A 21,022-nucleotide genomic window follows, 5' to 3' on the forward strand; every position below is an offset into this window, starting at 1 on the left:
AAGAACTGGATTTACTTTGAAGCCTGGGCCCCAAAGATGGCAATCTGCATCACATAATTAATGAAAGTTCAGGTAGAATGACTGACAATTCCTTCATCTCTGCAGATTACTGGGTTGAGTTGTTGAGCAATCCTGAACCCAATTTTTGGTTAGTGACTCAAACTGATTTAGATAAACATATTAACAGCTGCAACTTATCCAACAATCATACAATGATGATTTGGTGCCATATACTATAAGGTGTTCAGGTATGTGAGCACAACAAGTTGACACCCTCATGAAGCTTATGACCTAATGAGAGAGACAATCAAACATGCACAAAAGTGGATATTACAAAAGGCGATATGTGCTATGAAGAAGTCTGGTGAGCATTCGGTTGTATAATGGGGGGTAGTGCATAATCACCCATTGTAATGGGGTATGAGTGAAAGATTAAGCTGTTGGGTATGATTCTTCTGAGAAAGTATGAGTAAAGTTAACCAGACAAAGAGGGGCAAGGAAGGAAATGGACAGCCATATGATCATATTCCATATTCAGGTTTCCCTTCTATATTTTATGCCAGTTAAATTTCATTTTCTGTTACTGGAAAATAGTAAATTTTTTCTATTAAAAAGTAATTGCCTATCTTATTTTTATTGCTAATTTACTTGGGGTGATTACAGTATTCAGAGCTCTTTGTCCACTCTCTTACTTAATTCTATTTGATCCTTATACCAACTCCATCAATTAGGTAGGATAATACTGTTAGGCTCATTTCACATATGAGAACCTTGAACCCAAGATAGAAGGATTTATTCAATGTCACATTGTCAGTCATCAGTGAAGCCAGAATTGGAATCTAGATCTGACATCAGGTCCAATGCTATTAAAGGGAGACTCAGATCTGGACCACACAAATAACATTAAACAGAAGAAAGAAGTTCTAGGGTGACTTGTATACATGACCATCATTTATAATTTTGGTGCAAATCTCATCTTACAGCTTGAATTAGATGAATTGGCATAACATATTTTTCAAATATGCTTGCCAGTATATATGACTTTAATAGAGGAATCGTGTTTATCAGAATCCAATCATTTGGCTTCTCAAATTCAGATATTTGTTATATATTTTATTCATAGAACTCATAATCTAAGGATGCTGTAAAGTGCATCTTTGTCCTTAATTTTATCCATTTTTACTAGATAATGGATGACATAAACCACATAATTTATTCAACCACATAAACCACATAATTTATGACATAAACCACATAATTTACTAGATAATGGATAACATAAACCACATAAAACTTAAAATATGCTGAGTTGATAGAAATATAACAGAGTGCTATTAGTAAATTTAAAGCTCGTCTTAAATGGCATATACAAACAAAAATATGTTTCATTGTATACATCTAAAACAATTTTAGTTAGATTTAAATTTCTAGTTAAAGATTGCCAACCAATCCCTTGAAAATGAATGCACTCAACAATGCTGACCAATACATAGCTGGAAATACAAGAGGAGTTTCAATCTGAAGGGAAAATTATTCTTTTCCTATTACCTCTTCTCTTTATTGCATGATGAGAATGTTTAATTTTACTCTTTTTTATTTTTTTAATCCTTTTGTTTTGTTTCAAGTTTCATTTAAATTCTATTTAGTTAACATATAGTGCAATATTGTTTTCATTGGATCATCACTTACATATAATACCCAGGGCTCATCACAAGTACCCTCCTTAATACCCATCACCACGTAACCCATTCCCACACCCACCTCCCTTATACACCAACCCTCAGTTTGTTCTCTATAGTTAAGACTCTCTTATGGTTTGCCTCCTTTTCTTTTTTTTTTCCTTTCCCCTATGTTCATCTGTTTTCTTTCTTAAATTCCACATATGAGTGAAGTCATATGGTATTTGCCTTTCTTTGACTTATTTTGTTTAGCATAATACTCTCTGGCTTCATCCATGTTGCTGCAAATGAATCTTACTCTAATTTTTAAATCAATAATATGTAAAGGACTGCTAATCTATCATTTTCTATTACAACGACACCTTGTTACTATTAATATGAAAAAAAATCTAACCTACTTGGCTCTTGTTTACAGCCTCTTTTGTTACATTTACTAGAACCAAATATCAGTAGCTAAAACTTGATAATAGCTCTATATTTGAATCTAACCTCTGGGCCCTTCAGAGCTGATCCACATTCTTCTACACTGGCCTTTCAGCCAACATTTGTCTACCACACCAAGATCCTGAGGGTGACAACAACTATAAAAATGTGTTACATTTCCAGGTGAGTCAATGCAGCTGTCCTGTGAATTATCAGATACTCTACATGTGCTAAAGGAAATGCTGACATAGTGTCCAAATGAAAAATGAAACATAGACAGGGAATGAATGAGCTTCTTTTCTTTTTGGACTCCTTCCCTCCAATCTGAGATAATTCTTTTCATCCTTCCCTTTACCAACAAAAATTTGATTTAGAACAAGATTATTTTTTGGTACTTAATTAGTATTTTCAAACACATCGGAAAACATACTGATTGCATCAACTAAGCAGTCTGTTTCAGACTATGCAAAGGTAATGACAGACTTTTTATTTAAATATCCAATTATGAATAAAGGTGAATTATTTTGACATAATTACTCAAGGCCAGAGAATTGCACTGATTTATAAGGACAAACTCAGACCTTATGTCCAGTACTAATTGGGGGCACTGTTATAACTGAAAAGAAAATGTGATGTTTGGGTCCAGAAACTATAATTTTAACTTGTCTGAGTTATGTAAAGGTCTTTCAGGTATAAGATTCTTACAGATGGAGAGCAATTTATTAATAACATTTATTATAAAACAGACATGAATAAGATCAGAAAACTTTATTTTAAATAACTGAAAGGAGTCTTAGAAATTATCTGGTCCAGGGGTACCTGGGTGGCTCAGGTGGCTGGGCATCTGACTTCAGCTCAGGTCATGATCTCATGGTCTGTGAGTTCGAGCCCAGCGTCAGGCTCTGTGCTAACAGCTCAGGGCCTGGAGCCTGCTTTGGATTCTGTGTCTCCCTCTCTCTCTGCCCCTCCCCTGCTCATGCTCTGTCTCTCTCTGTCTCAAAAATAAATAAAAACATTAAAATTAAAAAAAAAAAAAGAAATTATCTGGTCCAAGTAGAATAGTTAGGGCTCCTATGAAAAGCTCTTGGTTATTTAAAAAATTGTGTATTAATCCAAAATCTGAAATGTTGTATCAATATGAAATATTACATAGCATGGAATGCAATGGTTTTACATATCATTCTTTTTATATGTAACATGTGAGTTCCTTATCTAAAGCATGAGTTCCCATGGATAATAAGCAACAGTTTGGCTGTGAACTAGTTAAATCAAGGCCTAAAACTGTTCATTTATGTGGCATAAATAAATGAATGAACTGATGGATGAATGTGAGTTCTGTGTTAGACTGTGACCAGGTCAGGTACTACATATGCCTACTCCCCTAAAAGTTTCCAGCATCCAGCATAGGATACAGTATTATAGTAGCCCCACAATAAGTTTTGTCAAATTGACTCTTTGACCCTTTTCTTGCAAGCTAGAGTAAGACTTCTTGAAACTTCCTGTCATATGGAGTATTGAAGCATATCATGAATATGAAAATCTTAAAACCTATTTCAAAGTGGTTCAAAGAAGCTTCTTAGAATATCTCCCTCATTACAAGTCTCTAAAATAGTTATGTTCATGGGAAGAATTGGGTATGACTCCATAGATAATCATATTTATATGATGATTTATAATCATATTTGGAGGGCCAGACTATTTTTAAAGGCTGTTGAAAACAATAAGGAATCTCTGGACTCAAGCCAGAGAACATTTTTTTATTAAAAAACAATTAATATACAACCTAATATAACTGTATGTTATAAACTAATATATGCTGGAATTTAAACATAATATTAACTATACTGGAATTATGTTAACTATATGTTAACTATACTGGAATTTAAAACATAATGTTAAAAATAAATATTAAAAAAGAATAATTAACATTGTATTATATTATTTTTGAGTTTATATTGTGAATCAATATTTAGATATATTATGAAATGGTCACTACAGTAAGTCCAGTTAGTATCTGTCACCACACAAAGTTGTTAACAATATTATTGACTATATTCTTCATGTTGTACATTACATTCCCATGACTTATTTATTTTATAACTGGAAGATTATACCTCTTAACCCCCTTCACCTATTTCATCCAACTCCTCCCCTCTAGCAACCATCAGTTCGTTCTCTGTATCTATAAGTCTGTTTCTTTTTTGTTTTGTTTGTTCATTTGTTACGTTTCCTAGATTCCATGCAGAAGTGAAATCATATAGTATTTGTCTTTCTCTAGCTGATTTATTTCACTTAGCACAGTAGCCCCTAGTCTACCTATGCTGTTGCAAATGGCAAGATTTCACTCTTTTTATGGCTAAGTAAAGCCATTGTGTACATATGTATGTGTGTATATTTACGTATGTGTATATGTACTCATGTATACAAACACACATATATACACATTCGTTTACCTATCGATGGACACCTAGATTGCTTCCATATCTTGCCTACTGCAAATAATGCTGCAATATACATGAAAGTGCCATATGTTTAGGGGCACCTGGGCGGCTTGGTCAGTTGAGTGAACTTAGGTTCAGGTCATGATTTCACAATTTGTGAGTTACAGTCCCACATCAAGCTCTGTGCTCAGAGTCTGGAGCCTGCTTTGGACTCTGTGTCTTCCTCTCTTTCTGCTCCTCCCCCACTCACTGTCTCTCTCTCCTTCAAAAATAAACATTTTTTAAAAAACATTAAAAAGAAGAGTGCATATGTCTTCTCAAATTAGTGTTTTTGTGTTTTCTTTGGATAAATACTTAGGAGTGGAATTGCTAGGTCATTTCCATAGTGGCTACACCAATTTACAATATTTGTTCTTCCTATCCAGGAGTGTGGAATATTTTTCCAGGTTTTGTTGGTGTCTTCTTCAATTTCTTTCATAAGCTTTCTATAGTTTTCAGTGTATAGATTTTTCACCTCTTTGGTTAGATTTATTCGTAGGTATTTTATGGTTTTTGGTGCAATTGTAAATGGATCGATTCCTTGAGTTCTCTTTCTGTTGCTTCATTGTTGGTGTATAGGAATGCAACTTATTTCTTTGCATTATTTTTATATCCTACAACTTTGCTGAACTCATGAATTAGTTCTAGCAGTTTTTTGGTGGAATCTTTTGGGTTTTCCATATAGAGCATCATGCCATCTGTGAATAGTGAAAGTTTGACCTCCTCCTGGTCGATTTGGATTTTTCCCATACTATGTTGAATAATAGTGGCAAGATAGACATCCTGGTCTCCAACAAGAGAAATTCTTTTTTTTTTTTTTTTGAAGTAGGCTCCAGGTCCAGCATGGGCCCAATGTGGGGCTTGAACTCCCAACCCAGAAATCAAGACCTGAGCTGAGATCAAGAGTTGGATGCTTAACCAACCAGGCACTTAAAACTTCTTAATTGGGAGAAACATGTTAGGGAAATTTCCTTCTTCAGTTTGTACATTTTCTAAGTGAATCTGCATTTGGAGGTGTTGTTTCATTAGTGACTAGAGCAGCTGTCTTTTCCCTTTCCTTTCCCTGAGTCTACATAGGATGTGTGGGAAGCTACTGCAGCAATTCAGAAGCACAAATGAGCAGAGCCAAGGTGAAACACATATTAAATACACTAAGAAAGAGAGAAAGCCAGCACAGAATAACAAAGCACAGTAGAATGAAAAGAAGCAGCCATAACACTGAGTGTAAAAGAGACCTTATGACCAAGAAAGTCAAAGAGGAACAGAAGTGGGGCAAATAGCTCAAGAAAACAAAAGAAGGAAGGCAAAAGTGGGGAAGAAAATGGCAACACAAAAAGGGTAGGAGAAAAGCAAGACACTAAAAAAGAAGATTTATGTTTGGATGACTTTAACCCCAATGAGACATCTGACAATAGGTCTGAGCTGCACACAAAAAAGATGACTGCAGATAAATAGAAGGTCATGCAAAACAAGGTGGGAGCACACAGAAATATACCAAAACAAGAACAACAAAAAATTAGAAAAGAAAAAATAAAAAACAAATAAAGTCATAAATAAATATCAAAGAAAATACTTTCCAAACATCATCAATTGTGGATTATTTTCAAAAATATCTGTTCCTATCCCTAAGTTCCCCACAATCAGCTAAATATCTATACTAAGACTAAAAAGAGCTCTCAGTTTGGAGTCTAGAAGAGCCATGAGAGATCAGCAGTCATTTTACCATTCCTTCTATTTTAATTCTCTAAGATTTCCCAAATATTTTGAAGCAGTGACAGAGAGAGATGTTATTAAAGAGTGTTATAACTACCTTTTTTTATCCAGGAACCATAAACCCTAAGTCCTGATTCTAGAGACATTTTGAAGCAAAATGGTACAGGGAACACATAAGTAAGAGAAAGTAATTGGTAGTCCTTGGTTATAAATTCATATGCTTTCACACGTGAGATTTTTGTCATTATAAACCTCAGGATGAATGCCACTTGTGAGCAGTTGAATTTCCAGGAAATGTTCCAATTTCCAATAAATTTGGTATATCTATCCAGTAGAAAATTATGGACTCATTAAAAAAAAGCATTCTCAAAGAGCATTTAAAGAAATGGGGAAATATTCATAATATAGCTTTGAGAAAAAATATACTAAATTTTATGTCATAGATCCCAATTATTTAAAATACATACACATAGGCATATATTAAATAATTTCTTTAGAAAAACTAAATTATGTCCACATTGTGCAGGACAGCAGCCTATACTTCTCATTTGTAGCTCTCACTGCAATGGTTATTACATATTCTATTAACAACTCTTAAACTGCTTGTCTTCTATACCTCAATATGCCCAGCACCCAGCACTGTGATTGATCCATATTATGTAGTAAATGTTTCTAAATAAATTAAGGAATGAAATAAGAAACAGAAGAAGACTGGAAATAAACAAAAATGACTGAAAGTTGTTTTCTTAGGGGTTATTTGATAGAAGTGACATTTTCTTCTTTAAAAAGTTGTATGTTAAAAATTATAAAACAATTATCTCCTATAACCACAAGAACTTATTGGTAAAGAAAGTCAATCTCCAAAAAGCACATATTATATGATTCTATTTATGTAAGATGTCCAGAAAAGGCAAATCAATAAAAAAGACAGATTAGTGGTTGCCTAGGACTAGGGGATAGGGAGTGAATGCTAAAGAGATTTCTTATTGGTGAGGTGAAAGTATTCCAAAATTAGATTATAGTGATGGTTACGCAATACTGTAAATATGCTCTAACCATTAAATTTTATACTTTAAACAGAATTATATAAAATGAAAGTACATCTCAATAAAACTGTTTAAGATATTTAGATATTTTAAATATTAGTAAAGATTATTTCATTACAAGTTTTTTTTTTCAATTTGAACCCACAAACAGGCCTTCAGGGGTGTAGCTCTGGATATTGCCTTAATTTTTTTTTCTTTTCTCATCATATTTCAACAAAAGACAATAGAGAAAACTTTAGTACAAAATGTGGGAATAAGATATATTTCTTAGCTTGCAAACTAGGTTACCTTCTGGATTTACTACACTATTATTTGTATACCCTTCCCCAATACACACACAAATTTTTACATAATAAAACATAGGAAAACCTATTTTATATAGGAAAATATGCAGCATTTCACAAACAATAAACTTTTGGATGAGGAAGCTGTTACTTCTTACTTCCTTAAGTTTACATGACTCTGACTGACCATTCTCTCCTAATAAGATGCCCTTGTAATGTAATAACTCTCTAATCACTTAGCTCCAAGTTACCTAAATTCATCATAATGCCTTTTGTAAGATGGAAATTGGTAGGTAGGGTTTTCCCTGAGAAAGTAAGACATTTCTTTGGATTGCTGAAACTCTCTGGCAATCTGTTAATTTCCTTCAGAGACTAGAGTGTGAGATAATCTCGAGGCAATTGGTGAAAATGCCAAAGATGGAGGGTCATGATGCATGATGCTAGCAGGACTGGCTCCATCATATGGTGGGGTGGGGTGGGGTGGGGAGACATTAAAATGGCCCAGCCACTGAAATCATAAAGATCAATTACTACAACATATCAGGATGGCCACTGAAAGCCATTTTTATCTACACTCTAAATTTTAACTTTAAGTGCTATAAATTTAAACTCTATAAACTTAAATTCTTTACATTTCATACTCTATTTTCGACTTTAAATTTCAACCTCTTAAGCAAAGACTTCTTAGTTTTTAATACTACATAAAATCCCACATATTATGAGAACTTGGTTATAGGATTATACTTAAGGGATAAAAATATTGTTATGATGAAACAATTTCAAAATAGGTGAGCAGATAAATTTCAAACTCACTTAACCTTGCTTAATTTAAGAATGCCTTTAAACTTTAAATTCTGAAATTGTTCTGCTTTGGCTTTTATGCATGTTAAACATGGGCTTTCTCTACTAAGAGATAGAAATGGATGGATGGATGGATGAACGGATGGACAGATGGATGGATGGATGGGGATAATAGAATAAGGAAATGAGAGAACGGGAAGAAGAAATAAAACACTGACCATTTCAAGTGGCTGAAATTGAAGGACAGAAGGTAACTTGGGTCTGAAAGACTCATAAAATGAAAAAGTTAAGTTAGAAATTAAAATAGCACCATGATCTGAAAATATACATGGCACCCCTATGTTTACTACAGCATTATTTCCAATAGCCAAATTATGGAAGCAGTCTGAGTATCCACTGATACATGAAAGGATAAGGAAGATGTGGTATATATGTCAAATGGAATATTTCTCAGCCATAAAAAAGCATGAAATCTTGCCATTTACAACAACATGGATGGATCTAGTTATTCAGAGAAAGACAAATACTATGTGACTTCACTCAAACGTGGAATTGAAGAAACAAAAAGAACAAAGAAAAATAAAGAGACAAACCAAAAAAACAGACTCTTACTTATAGAGAACACACTGATGTTTACCAGAGGGGAGATAGGCAGCATAGGGGGATGGGTGAAACAGGTAATGTATACAATACAGTGTTGAATCACTGTATTATACACCTAAAACTAATATAACACTGCATGTTAACTCTACTGGAATTAAATTTTTTTTAAAGTAACTCAGACACAAGTGCTTGGTGTTATTATTTTATATCTAGTAAACAAAATATAATTCAATTTTTTAAAAATAGCACCATGATAACTAAAAGAGATCATTGCCCACTTTGTATTATGCTTTCATATATTGTGACCAATCTAAAAGGGAGAAGGATGGAGAGAGGGGGAGAAAAAAGAGCATGCATGCTACTTTTTTTAATGTGTATTTGTTTTTGAGAGAGAGAGTACGAGCTGGAGAGGGGCAGAGAAATAGGGAAACACAGAATCTGAAGCAGGCTCCAGGCTCTGAGCTGTCAGCAGAGCTCAATGCGGGGCTCGAACTCACAAGCAGTGAGATCATGACCTGAGCTGAAGTCGGATGCCCAACTGACTGAGCCACCCAGGTACCTGGAGCATGCATGCTATTTTAAGCATACGCTGTTTTTCAAATATCCATTCTTTACTGAAAAAGAAAACTTAACTCTGTCCTATTTAAGACAGCGGTGTTATATGTTCAAGTTTGTTTGACAGGGAGAAGGGCCAGAGTTTTAAAATTACAACTCAAAAATATATCCCCAAGCTGAGTTGTCCTGACATAGGGTCACAGAAGTTGAAACACAATAATATCAAACCCATTAATAGAAAAGCTATCATAAATTCAAAATGTGGTCTATGTACAGCAATAAACTCTGCTCAGCCTTACACAAGGACACAAAAAAGGAAAGCATAAAAATAGAGAGTAGAGGTAGCACCCAAATTTCAGACAACACGGTAGACACACTCTGGAATGTTGCACTAAAGTTGGAGGAAGGCAACCACATAATCACTCTTTTAAAACCTATTCACAAATGGACTAGTTTAAAAAGCCAGGAAAAAAAAGTCTAAGAGCAGAGAAATGGCATAAGCTCTGGAAATATATAAGCACTGGGGTGGAGTGCAGACAACACTGATGTAGATATCAAGGATCCCCTGTCACTTCTAATTCTTCAAAACTGGGGAAAACCACAACGTCTCCATGTTTCATTTCTTCTTCTGAAATGTGGATATTCTGCCTGACTTGCCTCTTGAGGTTGCATTGTAATGGTCAAAGAGCTAATGTTTCTAAAAACGTATGAAACATCACAGAGTACTATACAGCATAAAGTATCATACTTTGAGGTTAAGAATAGATGAAGAAGAGATGAGAACCCTCTGTATCTCACATCCAGTCTCTTTTCTTTCCTGGTCTAGTATCTTCTATGGAAAAAGTGCTTCTGTCATAGTGCCTCTCTGTTTTCCTTTCAAGAACCTCCACAATCAGCAGTGTCCACTATTTAGAATAAGAGAAACCTAAATGGAACAAGTTTTAGTCCAGCCATGCTTCATGAAATCATCATAGTTAAGGTTCTAAGTTGAGTTTAGCTGCTAAACTTCAACCAAACCTCCTTCTCCTGTGTTAGGAAAGAAGAGTCGCCCAGATTCATTCTACCATCCCGTCATCACTCAGGCAGTAATTGGCAGTAGTGGTGGACTGACTCTGGCAAGAATCTGTGGGTGATACTCTCCCCAGTTTGTCCTCTCTCTGCTCACTATTCTTCTTTTGTTGAGTTAGAACTTGTCCCCAAACAAGCCAGAACTAAACCACATATGCAGTGTACTCTTTGAAGATGCCTTTCTTATTCTGAACAAACAGCTTTTGAAACAGTGGATAAAAAGAGGGATCAAGAGTTCTGTCAGTGATTTAAATTGTGTTTCCTTCACTTGTCAATGCCCTGGAGTCTGTTTGACTTCTGTTCCCTTCTTCATTGTGCGGGTCATCAACATTGAGGGAAAGCAGAGAGAGCAGCTTTTGAAAGTAGAAAGAGGGAAAGGTAATCAGTCCTCCTTCAGTTGTTTCTCCATTAAGCCCTGCACAAACCCATTAGCAAACGGATATGATAACCCAATGCAAGTATAGGTGGAAACCAGTACATATTGAGCATACACTATGTGCCAGGACCTAAAGTACGTGTTTCTATACATTGATTTCACGCAGCCGATCCCATTTACAGATGATAAAAATAAATAAGAATTACCTTGGTAACAATCAAATAGATCCCAAGTGATTACCAAAAACTCACCAGGGGCCCCTGGGTGGCTCAGTCAGTTAAGTGTCCAACTCTTAATTTCAGCTCAGGTCATGATCTCACGGTTCGTGAGATCGAGCCCCTAGTCAGGCTCCATGCTAACAGCATGGATATTGCTTGAGAGTCTCTCTCCCTCTCTCTCTGCCCCTCTCCCTGCTGGTGTGTTCTCTCTTTCTCTTGTGTATACAAAATAAGTAAATAAACTTAAAAAAGAACTCATCAGAGAGAAAATACTTATTTTCCCATTGTTTGCCTGTTTAGCAATGTGGATACATACATGATGCCAGTATTTACATGAGCCTTCAGTCTTGTGGATAAGACTTTGAAGAAAGACCTAGGTTCAAATTCCTATTCAGTCATTTTTGGTCATGTAATCTTGAACAAGATACTTTTACCATTTACCATTGCCAGTAGGCTAAATAAGCAATTCTTTATCAAAAACTCATGGCTTAAGACAAATGAGCTAGATAAGGAGGATGCTGCTATTACTCCTCTATACAACTATTATTTCTAAGCCAGTGATTCTCAACTGAGAGCTATTTTGCCTTCCAGAGGGCATTTGGCAATATCTAGAGATTTTATTGATTGTCACAACTGGGGTGGGGTGCTATTGACAAGTAGTGGGTAAAAGCCAAAGGTGCTACTACTACAAAAAGAATTTTCTGTAAATAGTACTAAATGCTAAAATGTTAATAGTGCCAATGTTGAGAAACTCTTCTTAAAGGGAATAAAGTATTCAAAGTTGGAAGCAGATAAATTTGTTGAGTCCAACTTAACAGTATGGTATTTTACTTAAACAGAAATACAAATAAGGCAATTTTGAGACAGAACCTTAAAAATCTTCATATACTTTGATCCAGTCACTTCACTTTTAGAAATTTATCCTCATGAAATAATAATAAATGCATCCGAAGATTTATATAAGAATAAATAGATTAGAAAATTTGAAAATGCAAATGGTCAATTGTAGGTACAGTGATGATAGGGTGATATACAATTTGTCTTCCAAATTGATATGACTCTGGGAGTAAAGGGGGGTGCTTTAATAATTTTGCAAAACAACAGTCATAAATAAGAACTTCCCTGGACAAACCAGGATATATAGTCCCCTGGTTGTAAGGGAACAGGGAAATAAAGTATGCCACATCCTAATTATGAAATGGCAGACAGCCAGCAAAAAATACTCTAAAGAATATTTAACAACATAGTAAATTGATAATGATATAATACTAACTATAAAAGGCTGGATAAAAAATTTTACATATCAGAGTTTTTAATATATACACTTAGAGGCTTTGAAAGAAGAATGGAAAGAAACATACCAAACTGTTAACATTGGTTTACTCACTGTTGAGATTATAGCTAGAGTTTGTTTTTCTCTATATTCAAAATTGCTATAATCATTTTTTTAAATAATGACTACGTCCTGCTTCTTTAGAAAGAAATACAATTATATACCAGTTAATGAGAGAAAATTATTCTTCACAGAAAAATGCCAGCTAATAAATATAGAAAGAATTGTATACAAATTAGAAAATCACAATTAGGAAATCATTTGCCATTCCTAATGATATTAATTGTTTCCAGCAAGGAACACTGATGGATGCTAAAATCTTTTAGGTGAAAGATTGTTGGTTATTCACAAAGTTTCAGGGTATTATCCCATATAGTACTTGCTAATTGTAAAAAGGGAAAAAAATGCCTTAATGAAGAAATCTGGTGATTACCATAGGAACCAAATTATCAAACTTAACATAATTTTAGTGGAAACTCTGGCATTACATACCTTTTGTAGTAACATAATGTGTAATAAGGACATCATCTATGCAATACTCTTGCCAAAAATGTTTAGATCTACTTTCATTTTGCAGGAAATCCAGATAATATAAGAACTAGGAAAACAACACCATATGGGACAAATAAAGAATGTGGGAACGGCCAAAAGACAACTGTCCTGTAACGTCTTTAAAAAGTAAAAGCTATAAAAAAAAAAAAAGAAATAGAAACTTCTAGATTAAAGGACATTGGTAAAAACTAAAAGCCAAATGCAATCTCTGAATCTTATTTGAATCCTGGCTTTTAAAAAAGAGATCTAGGGGCACCTGGGTGGCTCAGTTGGTTGGGCACCCGACTTCGGCTCAGGTCATGATCTCACGGTCCATTGGTTCAAGCCCTGCATCGGGCTCTGTGCTGACAGCTCAGAGCCTGGAGCCTGCTTCAGATTCTGTGTCTCCCTCTCTCTGCCCCTCCCCCACTCATGCTCTGTCTCTCTCTGTCTATCAAAAATAAATAAACATTAAAATAAATATAAAAAAGAAATCCAAAAATTATGTGAACAATTGGAAAAATTTGAAGATAACTTAGTTATTTTCATTATATATATTAGATATTTAATTCCCTTAAATGTGTTGGTAAAATTGTGGTTATATAAAACATTTATGGTAAATATCACAATATCTGCAGCTTATTTTCAAGGCATTCAGAAAAAATATACATACTTACATGAAGCAAATATGGCAAAATATGAACAATTGTTGAATCAAGGTAATTAGTATACATGTGTTTATATTATAATATTCTTTCAACCTTTCTGTGTATTTGAGAAAAGTTTAAATATAAAATTAAGGAAAAATTTTAAAGTTACATTTGAAGTAATGTAATTACATTTAAAGTGATGTAATTAGTAATCCCAGAGTTAACCATTGTCTTTCCAGAACCAGATGCATAATAGCTACATGGAATTGGAAATCCCACAAAAGCCTCCTGAGGCCTGAGAGTCCTTTGCCTTGCAAGGACAAGCTCTTCGCATTCCCCTTCTATTGATTCCCTCAGTTCCTGTGATTTATTTCAGTTCCCTTCCCATCCAACCTCAGGTGCTACCACCTTCACTATCTACTCCACCTTTTATGGTCCTTGTTTCCCCAAGCATAATGCAAATAGAGCATAAACCAATCAGGCACCCACATTCTTTGAATCCTGCCTTTAACGTACAATTACACTTGGTCTTAGCCAAAAGGCCAGAAGCGATGGCTTTAATGTACAATTTAAAAAAGAACAATCACTCTCTCTTTGGAAAATTTTATCTCTGAGAATCCTATGGACTCAATGTTTGAGTCCTCTCCAAATTGATATGTTGAAACCCTAATCCCCAAAGTGATGGTATTTGAAGATATAGCCTTCAAGAGGTAATTCGGTCATGAGAGTGAAGGCCTCATGATGGGATTAGTGTGTGTGTGTGTGTCTGTCTGCCTGCCTATTTGCCTCTCTCATTCTCTCTCTCTCTCTCTCTCTCTCTCACACACACACACACACACACACACACAACTATAAGGCAACTGTCCACAAGAAGCCAAGAAACAGGCTTCTGGCAAATCTTGGACTTTCTAGCCTCCAGAATGGTGAGGACTAAATGTTGTTGTTTAAGCCACCCAGTCTATGATATTTTTGGTATAGCAGCCCAAAGGAATTAAGACAAAGGATTTCCAGAGTGAGCAATTCCCATTCCTCCAACTCTCTACTTCACACAGCAACAAGCACATTCTCCCTCCCTTCGCCACCCCGCCAAAGTTTAATAGGTTGGAAATTCTTATGCTAGGATGTCTATACTTCTTATTCTTGATGTTTTCCTTTATTTTACCTGGTGAGGGACAGTTGTGTCATACTATAACACATAGAAAGCCAAGGAAGCATTAAAAATGGCCTACTTTGGGTGACTAGGGAACAAAATACACACAAAAGTAACATGCTTTTTAAAAAAGGATTTCTAAAGGCCTTGGACATCTCCAATCCTAAAAGTAAGCATATCTGGTCCTATACAAGAATTCCAATTTTCAATTTCTTTGCCACCTATTGACTGGTAACATTTCCAAAGAACAATTTTACTTCTTTCATTTTTAGTTGATTTCTCTGTTTAGCAAGACTGTGCTTTAATTCATTTAATTTTACTTTTTTAAATCAATGTCTACAAGACCCTCTCAGTCAATGAGTCACCCTTGCTATCCATTAGCCACCTCTCTGGGTTGTTCACTGACCTTTTTGTCCTATGTAGTATTGCTGTAATATTGTAGCACTTTTCGGTAGCTTTATATGAAATTTTTTTGTCATTTTCCACCTTTGGTTTTTCTGTCATTTTTAAACTCTGAACTTCACTCTGTAATTTCTCAGCTTCTATTTTGAACTTGACATTTATTATGTGCTTTTGTGTCCTTAATTACTTTTTGCACTTTGGGGTTGATCCATGTCAGTCTTTTCTAATTCTACTATATTGATTGCTCTACAGCAAGCCTTCTCTCCTCTAAGAACACTGATTGTCTCTAAACTATTTTCTTTCTTTCCAGTGCTGAGAACCAGTGAATTTTTTTCTACTTGTCCTTTCCAGGAAATCCCAGGCTACCCATAGCTGTGGCAACCAGAATCTATTCACTTATACTTCTTCATAATTACTTCTTTTTATCATTAACTCTGTGCTCAGGTTTGAAAAAGAAATCGCAATGACAAAAGGTGGAAGATACATATGTGTCAAGACCAGAAAAGACATTTTCAGGAGGATATTCATGAAGCAGCAAAGACATAATAATTAACAAAAATACAAGAAAGAGGAAATAAGAATGGTTTCTTAAAGAATTATAAAATCGGAAATACAAAGTTAAAAATGACAAACACTTCAATCTTATAAAAGTTAAGAATAAATAACTTTAGTGTGCCAGATGCAATGGCACCAGCTACTAAGAATACCATCATTTGTCAAATACAGGCTACCATCTTCTCAAATATAAACTTCTGCAATAGTCTCCCCATTGGTCTCATTCTCTCAAGTATTATCTCCCTCCAGTTTATTCTCCAGAATTCCACCAAAGTCATTGTCTTAAAATGCATATCAAATCATTTCTCTGTTGGAAAGCCGTTCAGTGGCTCTGTATTCCATCCAGAATAAAGCTCAAATGTTTACAAAACCCTGTATGTGAGGACTTTGTTTATTTTTCCCAAGATTTATATGCTCCAAAAAAAACCATTCTTTACAATCTTCCTCTGAGCTTTTGTATATGCTTTTTACCCCTGCCCAAAATGTTCCTTCCTGCCCAACTCCTTTTGGTCCATCTGATGCCTATTCATCCTTCATGTAGATGCCTTTTCTTTTCTGACTCCTTAACTAAAAGCTAAGTACCCCTGTCTGTATACTACCATGGTTCCCTATATTCTCCTATCATGGCATATTACAGTGTTATAGTATTTTGTTTACTTGTTTGTATTACACTCTAGTCAGCAAGCTATGTGATAGCAATGGTAACATTTATCTTTTTCTTGCCCCGACATTCTAGGACCCAGCACAGAACATGACCCCTAATGATGCTTGATAAATACTTTCTTGGATGGATATTGTACAAATATTTAGGTGATAGGATCGTCTAGTAACCCAAAGCTTAACTTGAACCCCAATTTCCAATTCTTGTTGAAAATCTTTCTGGAATAAATATTGCCGACCCTTGGTATATATTTTAAATAAGGATCATTAATAAGTTACCGTTGGTATGTGGGGCAATTGCTGCTTCTATTATCTCTTTCTTACCATAAAGAGCAAAATAGAACCTCTCAGGTCAAGCAGGGGCCTGTGTCAAGCAATGCCGAAAGGAGTCAAAGGTACCGTAGCTACAAGATGTCACCAAGACCAGCATCAGCTGACACCCCAGAACTGCTAATAAGCAGAAGCAGACAAGGTCTGCAGGGGCCCAAGACTGATTAAACCCCTTTAAAAAGGGGAGGATTTTTGCAGCAAACTGTCAGACTCTACAGACGCGACCCCTCTATGTCTGACCGCTTAAAAAAGGCAGCTGCTGCAGAAGGCTCTGCCCGATTGATCTCTGAACAGACCTGAGATCCTTCACTGCTTGAACATAATGAGCATTAAGTGCCAAGAGCTGACCCAGACCAGACAGAGGCCTTATCTCAACTGCACGCCCACAGACTGACTTTGCCTTTGGTTCATTAACTCCAACACCCTTCTGTTACCTTTGTTGTGTGGCTTGTCTTATGTTCTGCTCTGTGTGCTGTGTAAGAAGCCAAGTTTAATCACATGGTGAAATGTCATTGAGTTTGGAATCCTGAACCTGCTTTATAATTGTGATTAGCTTTGCTTTATGATTGAATAAAGCTGATGTTGTGGAAAGAGACAACTCATGTGTGTGCCTTCGTCACATGATCATGACACCTACCAACCATTAGGGCTTTTGCTCGGGACCCATGCTGTCCAAAATTCAGCAGCTGGTGTTCTCATAGCACCCATCTAGCCCTCTTCACCTGTTCACTCCACTGAAGAGGCAGAGTAGCCTCATAAATGGCATCTCACAGCATTCTTAGCCTGACAATAGGACAGATCAAACATCTTAGCACTCTTTGCAAAGACTGCCAATCTCTATATATTCTGTAATGCCTCAGTCTAGTTTTCTGCCTTAGTAAATCTACTAAAATAAGAACAATTAAATTTCTTTGGGATAACTTAGTAGGTTATAAGATCTTGGATCACCATTCTAATTATAGTGTTCTGGGAACTGTAGATTTTAGAGAGGGAGAACAGTGGGTTGAAACTACACCAACACCTTCTAGAAGTTTCTGAAATCAAAGACTATTTAATTCAATATATCCTGTTTGATGTTTTAAAATTTTTATTCCCTTCTCCTCAGAATTTCTTCTGAAAGTACAGGAAATTCTGTCAAGTAAGGGTACAATAAAGAGATACTGAGTTGAATCAGATTTAAAACATTTTCATACCCAAAATTTAATTTACCCATTAAAGTAATATAAAACTTTTAAGAGAAAAATTCCTAAGAAAAATTACATGAATTACATATATCTCATAAATAGAAATAATAGTACTTCCTTGATTTTGCAAGAAATGACATATTTTAATGCCAGGAAAAGGGAATAAAAAGTAAAGTTTAAGGTGGGCTCTCCTGCCCTCTATGGTGACCCCTGCTTTTGTATATGCTGACTGATCCGTGAAATGGTGGTGGTGATTTGTGGTCATTGGTCCCAGGGATTTAGGACCAACATTTGAAACCCCAAAGGGGAACTGCAACCGTTATGAAGAAAACAGAACAAATGGACGCAGGGAAGTCAGAACTGGTACTCAGAATAAAGCAGCATTTTTTGATGAAAAAAAAACCAAAACTGGCTACAACATGGTTCAGGAGAATAGGTAAAGGAAATTTGGTTGTCCTCCTCCATGTTGTGAAGGTTCACCTCCACCTAGAGGCTGTGAAGTTTTTGTAGGAAAAATACCTTAAGATATGCATGAAGATGAATAAGTTAGTTTCTGTATTTGAAAGAGCTGGGAAGGTATATGAATTTTGACTTATGATGGAATTAGTGGTGAAAATAGAGGTTATGCTTTTGTGATGTATACTATAAAAGAAAAAGCCCATTAGCCATCAGAATTCTTAATAATTATGAGATTTGACGAGGTAAGTTTACTCGTGCATGTTTAAGCTTGGATAATTGCAGGTCATTTATTGGAGCAATTCCTAAGGAAATGAAGAAGAAATTTTGGACGAAATGAAGAAAGTTACAGAAAGAGTTGTAGATGTCATTGTTCACCCAAGTGCAACTGATGAAACCAAAGATCATGGTTTGCATTTGTTGAATATGAATCTCACAGAGCCACTGCTATGGCTAGGAGAAAACTAATTCCAGGTACACTGGAGCCATACCATTCAAGTAGATTGGGCTGATGAGGAAACCATACAGAGCTAAAGTTCTTTATGTAAGAAATTTAATGATCTTAACTACAGAGGAAACAAAGCAGAATTCAACAAATTCAAACCTGGTCCAGTTGAATATTCGAGTAAAGAAACTTAGAGATTAGGCTTCTGTTCACTTTTTCAACTGAGAAGATGCAGTGGCTGCTATGTCTGTTGTGAATGGAAAATGCATTAATGGAGCAAGTATGGAGGTAACACTGGCAAAACCAGTAAATAAAGAATTGAGACAGCATATTAGTGGTCAGATTAGCCCTAATTCTGAAAACCTTATTGTGTTTGCTAACAAAGAAGACAGCCACCTGAAAACTCTATGCAAGTCACCAACTCTTCTAGCTAGTCTCAATAGTCAGCATAGCCCAGGCCCCCCTGAAATTGAAAGATGCACTTATCCATTTTTTCCTGGAACAAAGCTTACTCCAAGCGGTATGTATTCTTTAAAATCCAATCATTTCAACTCGGCAGTAATGCATTTGGATTATTACTGCAAGAAAAATAATTGGGCACCACCAGAATTTTTACTTATTTCTCATCTAAGTCAAGATGAGAAAGTATTCTTGTATATAAAATTGTTATTCCTGCTATTGCAAATGGATCCCAGAGTCACGTTATACCAGACAAACTGTACTACATTAGAAGATGCAAAGGAACTGTCAGACCAGTTTACATTACTTCATTTGGACAGGGAACACAAGATCTTCAGCCTGGATTATGCAAAAGAATATGGAGAGAATAAAGAGACTACAATTTCTGTTGCAGCTCAGTATATAATCTTTCTCCTGTTAGTGCTACCCTCTCTTCTGGGACCTCTAGCATGTTTCCTTATACCTCAAGGCCTTATTCTTATCAAAGCTATCCCTTGCCACCAATAATATCACTTGCTACTGGCAGCCATATTGGACAGCAACTATATATCTCCAACTAGGCCTCATTCTTCTAAAGAAGATACTGTAAACTTGAGTATGGAAGTTTCTTTGTAAAGCTTGCAGATTAAAATACTGTTTTATTTTAGAATTAGGTTTGCACATTTGGTTTTCAAATGATAAATATATATTAATTTCAACATAGTAAACATCAGTCATAATTCAGAATAACCTACTCTTGTAGAATTTGTAAAAATGCTAAGTTTAAAAAGTTATTCAGTGGTTTCTCTGTATAAAAGCATGGCAAACTACTGTTCCATTTAAACTTTTGGGATTTGAAATACTTGTAATTCCTGAGTGGGCAATAGAACCCAGCAGTTTATGTTAAATTTTGCATAATAATTTTTCTAAATAGCATTTCAAAATATTTAAGCACTTACAGACAATGGTTACACTAGATTTGATTACCAAGGATCACTATCTGTATTAGAGATTATGACAATTATATACCCAGAAGCATCTATTATGTAGAATGAAATGAAGGGCAAAAAGATTAAGATGCAAATTTTATGCAGTGATAAAGAAAAAGCAGTCAACCATTGTGGTCCTTGAAAATAACTATGCAAACATTTTAGTTAATTATTTGTTATAGAAATAAATTATAATTTTACTGTCAATGTATTTCAGGTTTTTATAGTTATGTTTCTAATGTGGTTTTGATATTTACTGTATAATTATTTCAATAATAACTGTCATGGTTTTTTAATGTTGAAATCATGTGTTGTTTAATTTTTGTACTCGAATTCAAATTCTTTGACATTAAATATGTGATGCTTCTAAAAAAAGAAAAGTTAAGCTTTTGAGCATTTGAAAGGATATCCAAATCAAAAATACTTTTCATTGGTTTATTAACAGAAAAGAAAAAAATTAAAAGTAATGTTGCTTACTGCCCAAACCAAGAGTATAATTAAGAAACCATCTTCATTCCACTTACTACTAAGAGTAGTGAGTATACTGCTACCAAAAAGAAAAAGGAAATGTGAAACTTCATGTGAAGGATACATAAAAATAAAATAAAGTGCTATCTAAAATATAGGTAGTTTATTGGTGAGTGTGATTTAAA

The 21,022-nt window shown here is 35.1% G+C and overlaps 1 protein-coding gene and 1 pseudogene across 11 annotated transcripts in view; one reads left to right on the top strand and one right to left on the bottom strand.

Moving 5' to 3' along the window:
- The window catches only part of SLC44A5 (solute carrier family 44 member 5), a 369,855-nt gene that overhangs the window by 278,344 nt on the left and 70,489 nt on the right, over positions 1 to 21,022 (bottom strand). The gene's annotated exons all lie outside the window — the stretch shown is intronic.
- Positions 345 to 19,772, top strand: LOC128312170 (probable RNA-binding protein 46; annotated as a pseudogene).

This window comes from Acinonyx jubatus, chromosome C1 (genome assembly GCF_027475565.1).
Source record: "Acinonyx jubatus isolate Ajub_Pintada_27869175 chromosome C1, VMU_Ajub_asm_v1.0, whole genome shotgun sequence".
Taxonomy (NCBI): Eukaryota; Metazoa; Chordata; class Mammalia; order Carnivora; family Felidae; genus Acinonyx; species Acinonyx jubatus.